The sequence below is a fragment of the Pongo abelii genome, chromosome 9, assembly GCF_028885655.2.
Source record: "Pongo abelii isolate AG06213 chromosome 9, NHGRI_mPonAbe1-v2.0_pri, whole genome shotgun sequence".
NCBI classification, from domain to species: Eukaryota; Metazoa; Chordata; class Mammalia; order Primates; family Hominidae; genus Pongo; species Pongo abelii.
Window position 1 is genome coordinate 110,252,531 of NC_071994.2, and position 13,665 is coordinate 110,266,195.

Consider the following 13,665-nt stretch of genomic DNA (forward strand, 5'->3'; position numbering starts at 1 on the left):
CACAGCACTCCAGCCTGGAAGACAAGAGCGAGACTCCATCTCAAAAAAAAAAAAGAAAAAGAAAAAAAGGCACTTTAATTCTCTGGTCTTCCTCCTAAAAACCTGTAACAGACTAGTTATGAGAAAAACATCAGACAAATCCCAGTAGAAGTACGTCCTTCAACATGCCCGACCAAAACTCCTCAAAACTGTCAAGGTCATAAACAAACAAAGAAAGTCCGTGCTGTGGTCTAAATATTTGCATCCCCACAAAATTCATATGTTGAGATTCTAAACCTCAAGGTGATGGTATGGGAGATTATTAGGTCATGAGGGTGGGGCACTCCTGAAGAGAATTACTGCCCTTATAAAGGAGGCTTGAGAGAGACCCTTCATCACCTACGCCATGTAATAGGAAGAAGGTTCTGTCTACGAGGAAGGGGGCTTTCACTGGACACAAATCTGCCAGGATCTTAATCTTGGACTTCCTAGCCTTCAGAACTACAAAAAGCAAATTTCTGTGGTTTATGTGTCACCTATGCTATTTTGTTATAGCAGCCCGAACAGACAGTCTGAGAAGTTGTCACAGCCAAGAGGAGCCTAAGGAGACATGATAACCAAAGGTAATGTAGTATCTTAGATAAAATTCTGGAACAGAAAAAGGATATCAGGTAAAAACTAAGAAAATCAGAATAAAATATAGACATCAGTTAATAATAACTAGTAATAGTATTCATAATAGTTGACAGTATATCATTATTTGTACATTAATTACAATAAATGTATAATATTAATATAAAATATTAACAATAGAGGAACTGAATGAGAGGTATATAGGAACTCTTTATAGCATCATCACAATTTTTCTTTACATCTAAAACCATTCTAAAAAATAAAATCTATTTTAAAAATGAATGAATGTATAAACAAATAATAAAAAGACCATTTTTTTAAGATCCAACAGTAGAGAGTTGTAATGAAGAAAAGATCAATTACGTATCCCATTACTGGTTCTGTGTTAAGGCTGCCTCACCTTCCCAGGCCTCTGTTTCCATATCTGTAAAAGGCAGTGTGGTGTAATGGTTAAGAAGCACAGGCTTTGAGCCAGAAAGTCCTGAGTTTGCATTCCAGCTCCGATTTCTATGAGCTCTATGATCTCAAACCTTGGTTTCATTATCTAATAATGCCTACGCCTAGAGTTCATATGAGGACTAAATGAGATGGTGTGCTTGGAAGCGTTCAGGTAAGTAGAAAGCATATGAAAGTGTCAGGGACTAGTCATTGGAGGAAGCTGGAGCCTCAGCAGGAATAAAGCCCTGTGATCACTTGTATAAATGGACAAAGCTGTGTCAGACATTGTTAGCAGGATGATTTGTCCTCAAAATCAAGCAGCAAGGAAGGCAAGGACAGTAGGGTTAAACCTATGTTATACGCAGAGCTTGGGAGATGAGGCTCCTCTCTTGTCTCCCTTTGGGAACCAGGTCTGATAACCTCCCCTCCTAAGAAGGACTAGGAGCTAAGAAAATGAAGCAGAGCTGCTTGTCTGGACCTCTAATTGAAGAGGAACAGGCTGGCAGCACCGTCTTGGAAAATCTATAAAGAAATCGACTGACAGTTTTATTTATTTCAGCTGCTTAATGGAGCCCATTTTTGTCAGTGGATATTGAAATCTTCGTTCCTTTCAGAGGAATGATTGCTGCACCTTCCTCTTTAGGACCACTCACCTCATGTTTAAAATACAGCTTTGGAGGAGAATGAAATGTTTTTCGAGAGCACGTAGGGGTTGCAGCTTTTGCAGTAAGTTTCCTCATATAGCTTCAGAACTCATCAAAGAATCCACTCCCAGCAGGCCTCAGTCTCTGCTCTCTCATCCTGTGAGCCCAAACTTTCAGGAGCACTAGGCCAGGACTATCCTCAATCCCCCTGCCAAAGATGCAAGATTCAGGCTGATGCCCATTCTCTGAATCCTCTGACGTTTACCCGATCCTGTATTTAAAATTATACTTATCCTTTTCAGCTATAATGTGACCCTAAAAAGGCACATTTAGAATCATTTTCAAGAGTCTTGTCTTGGCACAGGTAAGACTCTTTTCATATCAATCTTTGTCTAAGATCACATTGGGTAATGGAAAAACCTCAGCAATGATTCTTCATGTATCAAAAAAAAAAAAAGGCAAGATCAGAGAATGGCTCTGGAGTCAGAGAAGATGGAGTTAAAATCCTGATGCTGTCACTTATTAGCTGAGTGACCTTCTGTCAGGTTGCTTAACTTCTCTGAGCCTCAGTTTCCTTATCTCTACAAGGGCAATGCAATCTTTACAAGACTCAAGTTAGATGATGAATGCAAAGTGCCTAGTGCCACACTAGGTGCATGCTCGGCATTCACTAAACAATAAGTTTAGCAGAATAGGGGTTTCAAATGAAATAGAGATGGTCCCATAAGCCTTTGGAAATTTGCTTAATGTAGAAGGTGAAACAAGCTACATAAATGGAGCTGAATAATTTGAAATTGGTTGAGAAAAAAATGAACTCTCAATGAGATTACGAATCATTCTAGTTGGTGTCTTGGACTTGCTCCAAGAATAATTATTGTGGTTTTAATTTACAAGATGAAATAGGGGCTGCTTCTGAGAGCAAAGGGAGAAACAAGAGGGTGGTCTGACCAGTCCCCACCACCCGCACTCACAACCTGCATGGCCAACACCAACCAGCGGCCTTCCAACTACCACAAAGCCCCTGGAACAGCTTCATGTCCCTAGAAACAGGTTCTTTTCCTATGTATTGTCATGACGGAGGCCCATAGGCCCAGAGAGGATTGCATCTGTTCCCGCCACAGGTGACACAAGTTCCAGCCAGGCTCTTCAAAGCACAACCTGTTCTGTACCCTCTGCCCGCCCCCTCCTGCTAGTTAAAGATGTCAGTGAAGCTGAAGAACTCAAGACTGATTGATAACAACTTCAATCTCCTGAGGCTCACTTGTTCCTTTTTTAAAAAATTCATTCTGCTTGCCAGCTGCGTCTGTTCATAAAAGGCTAGGGAAACATTAGCACCATATGTCTTCTGGTTATCTGGGTGTCTAATGCAAAATGTATTTAAAGGATTTATCAAATTCTAATAGACAAGCTAGAATGAAAGTTCTGGTTTCCTGCAGACACTTCAAATTTTCTCTTTCTTTTCTTTGAGGAAAGCCATGGCTCACAGCCTCAGACTCTGCCAGCTGTTCCCTCTCCCTCCTCAATTTGCTCTCTGGTGCCTGGCATGGAACTTTGCATCTGTGCATATTGAGTAGATATGTATGAAATTTAAGGGAACTGTGAATATAAGGAGAGAATTGTCCTGAGTTACACAATTAATATAAATACAGAGGCTTGGCATCAATTTTAAGTTAGAGTTCCTCTGTTAAGTCCTGAAAATGTATTCGCTCATGATGAATGATAGGTTCTTGTATCTCTAGCTGTATTTTGGGAATAAGTTAAATACACACTTTTGATTTTTTTTGAGACATAGACTTGGATGCCTTGCTTTTAATCTATAAATTGGAGAGGACTACCCTCATTTACCACTTCCACTGGAGAACCATAAACCCCGCTCTTCCCGCCAAAAGACTCAGATTAACTATTTACAGATAATGAAACTATATCCCTTAATTTAAAATCAATAACTAACAATCTCAAGGGCTTACTGGGAAAAAAAAATGCTTGACACTCTTCCAGCACGTTGTCTGTATCTTTGGCTACTCTAGTTCAATTGTAGTTAATTGGTCTCTTTCCTGGTTGTTTTCCCATAAACACTGAAAAATCCCTAATGGAAGGGGCTGCACCTCCATATACACCCCTAGCACTGAGCACAGTGTGTGGCTCATGGTGGCACTGGAATAGGGAGAGACTTGAGACAGGATTAGGTTGGTATTGAAAAAGTCAAGGCAAGTGATAAAGGGATAAAGCAGGCACTGCCCAGTACTACCTTACAGAGAGCACTAGATGCCACACAAATAACAAAACAGGGGACCGAATCAAGTATTTTGCTGTATACATGAGCATGGCACCCTGGCTTGTCCTGTCTGAAATCCCCACTCTATGCCACACTCCAGACTGGGCAGCAAAGCTAGAAACAATAGCTCCAAAAGTCCACCGTGAACACATTATTATCTAGAGAGAGCATCTTGCATTCTACGTTTTGCTCAGCACCAGTCACAAGACCTTCTCTGCGTGCGAGAAACACTGAGCAACTAGGTCCTGAGCACTTCCATGTAATGCAATAGAAAGATGAGGCCAACCCACTTCCACCAGGTCCCAATATCACAGACAATCTCACCTCTTCTCCTTCCAATTCCCACTGGCTGTTAGCCTGCCAGCCTCACTGCGGTGTTTTATAAATTCAGCTCTCAGCACAGACATGCTGTTTGGGAAAGGAAGCATGTGCAGCAGAGATCTTGCCTGAGTTAAATGTCTCTCCACTGCTTCTGAAAGTGTGACATCTTATCTGATGTGAGTTCACTCCAGCTGCACACAGTCCCCTGGTACGAGGAGCGTGTTCCTGCTTCTCAGTCAACCTATTACCTCTGAGTCTCTGACAGTCAGGCTTCCTCATGTCTGACTTGTTCCAGCTCCAGCAGGGAAATTTACTGTTTAATGTAACTGTGCAAATGGTTTATCTGGAAATCCATGTGCTTCTTTTGGCAGCTGTGTTTTCTAATAGCAAACTCAGGGGTCACAAGTGTGTTCACTCTTATTTTTAAACAATTTGCAGGAAAGTATGCAAAATAATTTAAATGACACACAATCCAGTTAAGCAATATCTAGCCTAGAGGCCAAGGCAACTCCAGTAGCTAGAAAGGAGACTAGGTGGGCCTAGCTGAAAATTCCTCTTAATCAGAAGATGGCAAAGGAGGAGGAAACTGAGAGTGATAGTCATGTATGTTGACTCAGCTGTCTTGAACTAAAGATGATATTTATTAAGGGTTTTAATATCTCACTCTCAAGATATTGTGAAAGTTGCAAGAATGGGTTTCCTGGAACCAAAATGCTTAAGGGAAATTTCAATTCTATCCACCACATTACAGCAGAGAATTTTTCATTTTTTCTAACTTTCAGCTTCTATTTTAGTAATATGATCCTAGAGGCAGGAAAATACCATTTATTACTTTTCTAGTTTTAGCCTGTTTCATTTGGCAGGCTGTGAATTCTTCCCTCCTAGAAGATCCTTGTGGGGTGAAAGCAATGATGGGGCTGTTTACTTGTCAAGGCTCTCCTTCTGAGAGGTCAGTAGAGAGTATAGGATGGTCGTGGTGCTTGGTTTCCTTCTGTTAGGGGGAAAGGATGCTTAGAAACATGGCAGTTTCTCTCTAACTGATGAACAGATACTCAGAGACAGTTCTACCCATATAGAAAACAAAGAAGGAATCTCACTTTGAACACTTAGAGAAAGGGAGTTCAGCTCTTCAAATTAGAAACTGCTAAGGAACCCTCACATGAACAGTGACTGAGGGGACTGAATAAAGAGAACCTTATCTATATGACAAACTGAAAGGGATTGGGTCCCAAAAATAATTAATTAGCAGCTAGCCTTAAGTGAGACACTCGTTTAGAGCATTATATCCTCCTCTTCCTTCTCCTCCTTCCCCAATTTCACATCTCTTCTTTTTTCCAGTGTCTTCCCCTTTCCCTCTTTTCCTCCTTCATTCAAAGGAATGAGAAAACCATGCTACAAAGTATAAGCTCTCTGCTGAGACGTTTTAAAATAGCTTTGAAATGGAAAAGTACTAAATCTGTAGCTTTCAAAGGGTATGGAGAAGGAGAAAGAGTAAATCCCTGAACTGGATAAATGTGACCATTAGAAACAGTCACCTTTTTCTGATTGTTGTCTCACACCCTCTCCATCTTCTGGCCAAACTACATGTGGGGTTGCTACTAGTAAAAAGTGTCACATAGATGTCACTGCTGCACAGATCGGCCTCCCCCAAGAAGATTCCTTCCCCAACATCTGCTCCTGGGTTCTCCCCCTGGAACCTTTTCCCCTGCATCTCAAGCTCCGCCCTCCTCTACCCCATCTTCTATTGCCCTCTTCTTTACTGGTCACCACCTGGAACTCTAGGGCCACAAACCTAATTAAGCCTTCCTTTCCTTTCCTTTCCTGGCATCTGCCCTTCTTTGAGTGAATAATTCCATCATCAAAGCTCCAATGTATGACTCTCAAGCTTACATGGAAAAATACCACTGACTGGTTCTCCCAAACCACAGTCTCACTTGGCGGCTGTTCTCATTTTAGAAGTTAATCTTCGGGAGTTAATTCTTTCTGTCATCTAAGCTACTTAATGGTGACTCCACAGAAGAACTTAAGCAAGAGGTTCTAGAATAAGCTTTGACCTCCAAGTCAGTGTGAAGTGCCAAATGGGGGCTCTGCCTAAGGTTCCATGGAATAAACATGACCTCAAATGCAACAGGAGCATGCCAGGACACACACACACACACATACACACATGCCATCACACACAACACAACTTTATAAGATAACCATTTGTTCCCAGAGTTGGTTTGTTACTGATCCGTATTGAAGAAAGAGAATCTCCATGAATTGCACACACCCTACCTTTGGCTTTTCATTCTCATGCAGGATGTGGCAGTCTCGAGTCATGTTCAACTTACAACTTCCAGGTCATGTCCTAGGGTTTCTGTACATTAGGAAGGACAAGGGCCCCCTTAATATCATCAATAATTTGAAAATTACCATTAAAACAGTAAAATGTCAAAGTTTTTTTTCTCTACCAAACTGGAAAGGTTTAAAAGTTTGACAATACACAGTATGTGTAAGAAGGTGAGGAAACAATTATTACATACACCATTGCTAGGAGTATACATTTGGGTAATCTCTTTAGCAATATATTTAACAATTCATTTCAAAATCCAAATTTTCCCACATATACAACAACATGTATACGCATCAGTGTTGGTAATAATGTAAAACTGGAAGCAACTTAAAGTTCCACCAATAGGGCACTGATTAAATACAGTATGGTATATCCCTACAATGAAATAATATACAGCTGTTTAAAAAACAGACGTCAATTTGCATAGGCTAATAGGAAAGACCTCCAAGATATATTGTTAAGTAAAAAGGCAATCTATAAATACTATGATCTCATATACATTTAAAAAGGATAGTTACATATGTAAACACATAATCACGGAAATTTTCTGGAAGAACACTGTATCAATCAGTGTCCAGTCAGGAAACTAACTGTCCTAGATATTTCAAACAGAGGAACTTAACACACCTGTTTAGCAAACTAAGACAAAAAGCTGAGAAGCTAAACAGAGCAGGGTGAGATAATGTAGGCTTTAGCAAAAGCAGAAAGTCACTACAATCCTTAGGCTGGAGGAAAAAAGCGGGGGACAGTGTCATCACAGCCCTGTGCTGAGGCCACCCAAAGGAAGCTGGAATCATGATGGGCCTCCCCAGAATACAGGCATTTGCCTTAGGGACGCCGCCCGAAGCCGAGGTGAGTTTCTCCTTCTTCCCCCTCTACAGTCTCCCACTGCTGCATTCCATTGGCTGAAGCTACCTGAAAACCACAGGGTAAATCAGAGGATGGAAGATGAGTTCCCTGCAGTACAGAACAGAGAAAAGAAGGATAGAGACTTGATCTGACAGCAAATAGGCAAATGGCTGGCAGAATATTACAGTAACTCCTTGACTGTGGTTACTTCTTGGGAGTAAAATGAAGTTTAGAGTCAAAGGATGATTTTTCTTTTGTAATCATTGAATATTTTATAAATTGCATAGATTTATTTTCAACATAACAACTTTTTAAATAGAATGAATTGTCACTTTTAAGAATTGTACATTTCTATATTGCATCTCCTATGTTTACAGTGCTTCAGCATAGGACCTCCCTTCTTCAAACAAAGTATCAGATCTGAAAAGGACCTCAGAATGTTTCTTTTATAAAATAACTGCTTTATGGACAGAAAATTTGCACAACTTAACATTCAACTTTTTAATGTGTACAATTCAGTGATATGTAGTATATTCACAGAATTGTGCAACCATAACCACATCAGAAAATTTTCATCACCTAACAAAGAAATCTCACACCTTTAGCAGTCACTCCCTGTTCTCCCCTCTCTCCAGTCCATGATAATTACTAATCTATTTTCTGTCTTTAAGGATTTGCATACCCCAAACATTTCATTTAAATAGAATTATACAGTATGTGGCCTTTTGTGACTTATTTCACTTAGTATAATGCTTTTGAGTTTCATCCATGTGTAGAATATATAAATACTTCATTTCTTTTTATGGCTACATAGTATTCTGCTGCATGGCTATACTACATTTTGTTTAATCACTTGCTTGTTTCCCCTTTTATATTATTATGAATAATGCAGCTCTGAAAATTTGTGTATAAGTTTTTGTGTTACCTTTACCAGTACTGTTTATAACTTTTTGTGGATTTATGTTCCCATTTATTGTCCTTTCTTTTCAGCCTGACATACTCTTTCTAGTATTTCTTGTGTGGTATTTCTGCTAGCAATAAATTCTCTCAGATTTTATTTATCTGGAAAGGTTTTTTTTTCTTCATTTTTAAATCATAATTTTGCTGGTCATAGATTTAAAACACAGATTTGCTGTCAATCTTGACTGACAGTTGTTTTCTTACAGCACTTTGAATACATCATTTTGCTGCTTCCTTGTGCCCATGGCTTCCGATTAGAAAAGTAAGCTATAATTATTATTATTCAGAATCTTTTCTACATGATAAGTCACTTGGCTCTTGCTGCTTTCAAGATTCTCTGTTTGTTTTTCAACAGTTTGACTATGATGTGTATGTAGATACGGATCACTTTGAATTTGTCCTACTTGGTGTTTGTTGAATTTCTAAGATGCATAGATTAAGATTTTCATCAAATTTGGGAAATTTTTGTCATTATTTCTTCAAGTATTCCTTTGGCTCCTTTTCTTCTCTCCCTTCTGGGGGATTCCATTATTCATGTTGATATGCTCAGTGATGTCACATAGTTCTTTGAAGCTCTGTTCATTTTTTGTTATTATTTTTTCTTTTTGTTCCCCACATTATATAATCTCTATCAATCTATCTTCAATTTATCTGATTCTTTCTTTGGGATGCTCAAATCTGATGTTGAGCCCTTCTAGTGATTTTTACTTTTTAGTTACACTTTTCAAATCTAGAATTTCTATTTGGTTCCCTCTGATCATTTCTATCTCTCTCGATATTCTCTGTTTGGCAAGACACTGTCCTCATACTTTCCTATAGTTTTTTAGGCATGGTTTATTTGAGTGTATTTAAAATAGCTGATTTAAAATCTCTGTGGTAACTCCAATGCCTGGCTTTCTCAGGGACAGTTTCTATTAATGCCTTTTTCCTGTATATGAACCACACTTTTTTTCTTTGCATATTTAATTTTCATTAAAAACTATACATTTTAAACACGACAATGTGACATCTCTGGAAATCTAATATCCACCTTCCCCAGGTTTTCTTGTTGTTGTTGTTTGTTTGGTGACTTTTTTGAACTATAATCATGCTCCACATAACAATGTTTTGGCCAACAATGAACAATAACAGTGTTTCCAGAAGGTTATACCATCAGATTTTTACTGTATGCTTTCTACATTTAGATATGTTTAGATTCACAAATACTTACCATTGTATTAAAATTGTCTACAGTATTCAGCATAGTAATATGCTGCACAGTTTGGTAGCTGAGGTGCAACAGGGTGTATAGTAGGCTATAACATCTAATTGTGTGAGTATACTCTATGATGTTTGCACAATGACAAAATCTCCTGACAATGCATTTCTTAGAACAAATCAAGTTGTTAAGAAACACATGACTATGATTCTGTATTCTACTGCCTTTTTGTGCATGGCCATTGGAGTCTCTGCTTAATTAACTTAGTGATTAGTTAATTATTGGGCAGAGATTTTCTTAAGTGCCTTGAACCAGTAAGTGTCCTATTTCCTATTCTTTGTTGAGAGGCTGTGTGTGTGTTGGGGTATGCCATCAATGTTCTGGCAGGCAGTCTACAACTCTTCCTTAGCCTTCACTTCCCAATTGCACAGAGACTCAAGATCAGCCAAAGATGAAAATTTAGAACTTTTTCAGGTCTTTCCCATGTATGCGCACATCAAAGCACGTGTGCATGGATGCCTAGATTCCCAGGAATATGTTGGAGCTTTCCAAAACCCAATGAGGACATCTCATTCCAAAATCTTTCCTTTTAAATTTTGTGGTCTACCTCTTCTAATCCCAACTGGAAATACAACTTTGGGCAGTGTTATACTATTGCCACTAATTATTTTTGACAAATACACAGAGTAAGCTCTAAGCCAGGTTAAATAAAGACAAATCCTGGGAATAGAGGATTTTTTTAATAAGCTACCAGACAGGTTAAAAAGTGTCAAATTTCTGAAAATGGGACTTTTCAGGAGTTGTAAACCCATTCCACCTCCTCTAGTAGCTGCTAGTTTGCAGTTATCATAGCTACTATAGTAGTGAAGGTGTTGGTTTTCACATCTACTGCAGATCTAGGAAAAAGGAGATGGTACTAGAGCAACTTCAAACACCACAAAGCTTACCATTTTTAACATGATTCAGTTGATTTTATTGAATAAATATTCCTTGGAATGTTTCAATTTTTAATTTTCATAGTCTTGAAAATTTTGAGTTTGATAATTTTTACCAGTGTTCTCATTGCTTTTCTAGAGTAGTGAATTTTCAAAGGTCCTTATTCTTCATCTATTCAAAGGTCCTAGTGTTTCTTCATCTGGAATGCATCTTGTATCTGACTCTGCATTTTTAACAACCTTCCAAATATCTCTGTTTATTTCACACTCATAATTTTACACATATTTATATAAATGGCATTTACATAAAACATATGCTATTATGGAAAGGTTTTTCTCACTTATTAATGTGCTATGGATCTTTCCATATCACTAAATGATCCATCATTTTAAATGGTTGCATTTCACTTAAGACATATTCCCACATTTTTTAAAGGTTATGTTATATTTGATATATGATGCATATATTTAAATTATGAAGCTGGAACCAAAAAATGAACACCCACAAACTCAACACTCAAAAACATTAAAACTTTCTTTGAAACATTAAATCAGGCTGAATAAGTGAGATATGTACTGTGTTAATGGGTAGGAAAACTCAACATTCTGAAGATGTCAATTCTATTCAAATTAATTTACAGAGTAATGAAATTTCAATAAAAACCTCAACATGTTTTTAGAGGAACTGACAAGCTGACTTTAAAATTGGCATGAAAGAGCAAAGGCCCAAGAAAAGTTGAGAAGACTTGTTCTTCTAGATATTAACTATAAAGCTATAGTTAATATTATTTATTGAAGAAGATCAAAACAATCACTAAGTATAAGAAAAAGATGGACAAAAGTGATTGCTTTAAAATGAAGAATGTATAAAAGAGCACCATAAAGAAGAAAGTAACAAAGGCTATAAACAGGAAGATGATATTGATAGGATTGTACTCCGTGGGTCAATCTGGGGAGAATTTACATCTTTACAATATTAAGACTTATTTCCCATTGATATGGCAAATATCTCCTTGTATTTATCCACATATAATGCCTTTCAATGAAATTGTGTCATCTTTGTAATATTCAGGTTTCTTGACAAACGTTTTCAAAAATCTGCTGCTCTCAAAGTTAACGACAAAAGTGCTAAAATCTTCAGTCAGTTAGATACTACACTTGCAATTTTCTAGTCAGTTATCTGTATTTCTGGGGCCAGATAGAAAATTCAGAAGCCCAAGAAACCTGAAAAGAAAGAGGTAAAATTGATAAGCATGATAGCCACTACGAATAGATTCTCTGCCTCATGTCTTATGTGCATCATCACATTAAATTCTCATAACACCAACTGAGAGAACTGAAGCTCTTAAAGCCAACATCTCACAGCTTACAAGAAATCATATATAGATAGACATTACCACCTTTGGAAAGAAAATAGACTTGGATATCCTCAGTCCCACTGCAGAGTGAGTTTCTTGACACATTGACATTCTACCTTTTTATTGCATCAGAGATGGAGCAGAGGCATCTGTTGATAATTGAGCACTCATTTTGACTCCTGGAACAGGTACCGGAAAGTGCATAAACAAGATGAGCAGTTCCACATTTGGCAAAAAAAGAGAATGTTTCATTTATGTATTGTGTATAACAACTCATCACCAGATTTAGTGCTTAAAACTATAATGGTTCATTATTTTCCACAACTCTGCAGTCCCAGTGGGGTTTGGCTGACTTTTCTTCTATTGGTGCTGGATCATCCAAGATGACTTCCTTCGTATGTCTAGCACCACAGTTAGGATGGCTGGAACCACTGGCACAGTTCCAGTTGTTCTAGCATCTCTTCATCTCTCTCCATATGGTCTCTCCAATAAAATGGCCAGACCTCTTTATCTGGTGACTCAGGGATCCAAAATTGAGCAGTCCATAAGTACATGCCCCAGTGTGCAGGTGCTTTTAAAGCCTATTATTGTGTCATGTTTGCTAATGTCCCATTGATCAAAGTCCAAAAGCAATATGGGAGAAAACGACACAAAATGTGAATATCAAGAGACATGGTTTATGGGCTGTAAAATGTATGGTTAGAATTTTTAATTTACATTGTAGATCTAGTTATAAAGGATAGATCAGACAGAAAAGGGCTAAGAGGAACCTGGAGTCATTAGATCTTCTGAAGATGAGCTGGAAGGGGATCAAGAAGACCTCAACTACACTGAAAATTTCTAGAAAGTCCCCCTCCAGAAAGGTGAAGTATCAATAATAAGTGTTAGTCCAGGACAACAGCCAGCCTTAGTCTAGGACATCAGTCAACCTCACAAGGCCTAACATGAGAGAAAGGGGTTTCTATAGATGGGCATAGCATTGCAATATGAAATCCAGAGGCAAATAATATTCAGGAAGCAAAAAGGCAGAAAAGTGATCTAAAGGAGCAGATCTAACCATAGAATTCTAATTCCTGAGTAAGTAATGGGAATAAATTCAAATCTCAGTTTCAGGCTGAGAGGAACTGGGAACACTGGAGATGTAGTGATGGCAGACCCTATGAAAATGGGAACAAAACAGTGTCCACGTATTCAGAACCAAAGTATTCAGCAACAAGTTGGTCTCAGGGACTAGAAAAAGTCTACTTGTTGAAAATATGAAGCAACATCAGAGGTATACTAACCCAAATGTGACTTGGTTCCAAAGCCCTGTGCAATGGTTTGAAGATGCTTAGATTAACCCAAATCACAGAACTGGTGGGCCCAGCCTATAGGGAGTAGACACATGTACTTTATATACTAAAGCATCCTTTCCTTTAAGGAACCCCCACTAATCCATTCTGCATGGTTTTGATGGAATTATAACTGCCTCTTCTCTACTCCACAGCCACACAATAGGCATGTGACCCAGGCCTTGTCTATAATAACTGTCCCCTCAGCAAGAGAGATTTGTGTTAGGGGTGAGGCTGTTCTCTAAATAGGGCTAGTGTCCTTCTCTATGACTGATTTTCAACCATGGAAAATAGAACTTTCTTTCTGTTGGGATTGCTAAATTGAGAGAATGTAAATCTGAGTCTGAGTAGTTGGTTTTTGCTTTCTGTCACATAGAGAGTCTTTCCATAGAACAAAGTCAAGCAGAAA

The 13,665-nt window shown here is 38.3% G+C and overlaps 1 long non-coding RNA gene across 1 annotated transcript in view; it reads left to right on the forward strand.

Moving 5' to 3' along the window:
* Positions 1–337: 337 nt before the first annotated feature.
* Positions 338–13,665, forward strand: part of LOC129048759 (uncharacterized) — a 38,161-nt gene continuing 24,833 nt past the window's right edge. The window contains exon 1 of the long non-coding RNA XR_008511352.1: positions 338–602. This is a non-coding gene — a long non-coding RNA (uncharacterized LOC129048759). The remainder of the gene's footprint in view (positions 603–13,665) is intronic.